This window comes from Oryzias melastigma, linkage group LG8 (assembly GCF_002922805.2).
Source record: "Oryzias melastigma strain HK-1 linkage group LG8, ASM292280v2, whole genome shotgun sequence".
Lineage (NCBI taxonomy): Eukaryota > Metazoa > Chordata > Actinopteri > Beloniformes > Adrianichthyidae > Oryzias > Oryzias melastigma.
Window position 1 is genome coordinate 19107591 of NC_050519.1, and position 883 is coordinate 19108473.

Consider the following 883-nt stretch of genomic DNA (forward strand, 5'->3'; position numbering starts at 1 on the left):
GTTTTTTCTGTTCAATATTTGATTTATTGCATAGACAACAGTAAAAAAATAGCAGGTGGGGTTTATTGTTACATGTTTATTGGTTTAGTTTGCCATCTGTAAAGTTAACAGAATAAACAATATAAACAACCCATAAAAAGTAATACCCAACAAGAATTTATCACCAAGACATCAACAGTAATGGCAGCATCTGCTTGGACATCTTGAGGTCTCTCGCACTAACAATCTCTAAAGTTCTTTTTTTCCCTTTTCTGCTTAGTAAATGCCTTTCCTTGATAACTAGATAATGTCTAGTGATGATCAACTTGACGTAGAAATAGATACAATTAAAAAAAACAATTTACAAACGGATACAAGTAAATCAAATCATTTTACACATGTATTGTAATCATTTATACATTTGTTTTTTAAACCGCAAAAGCAAAGCACTTAATTTTTATTTATCACTCAATTTATTTCGTAATTGCACTCCAAGAACTGAAACACATCACTTTTAACTTTAACCTATTCAGAATAATAAAGCCCTCTTAAATTATACCGACTAACCCTTAAAGTAAAAGATTTCTTTATACATTTTTAATCTAAATTGTGTTTTACTCTATAAACAGTTTCTAATATCTTAACATAAACAATTTCCTTTCATATCACATTTTTGTTCAAACAAAATAAAGAATTTGTTGGTTCACAATATCCTACTCTGTTAAATATTCCAATTGCATTTTACCGTAATTTAACCAAAGATTTCATTATAGTTTTTCCTGCATTTCCCCAAATCTCAACACAATCTGAAAGATACGGAACAATTAATGAACAAGAAACAAGATACAAACTATTTTTGTTTAGTGCATCACTGATTTTAAACAGAATAACTAGATCTAGAAAC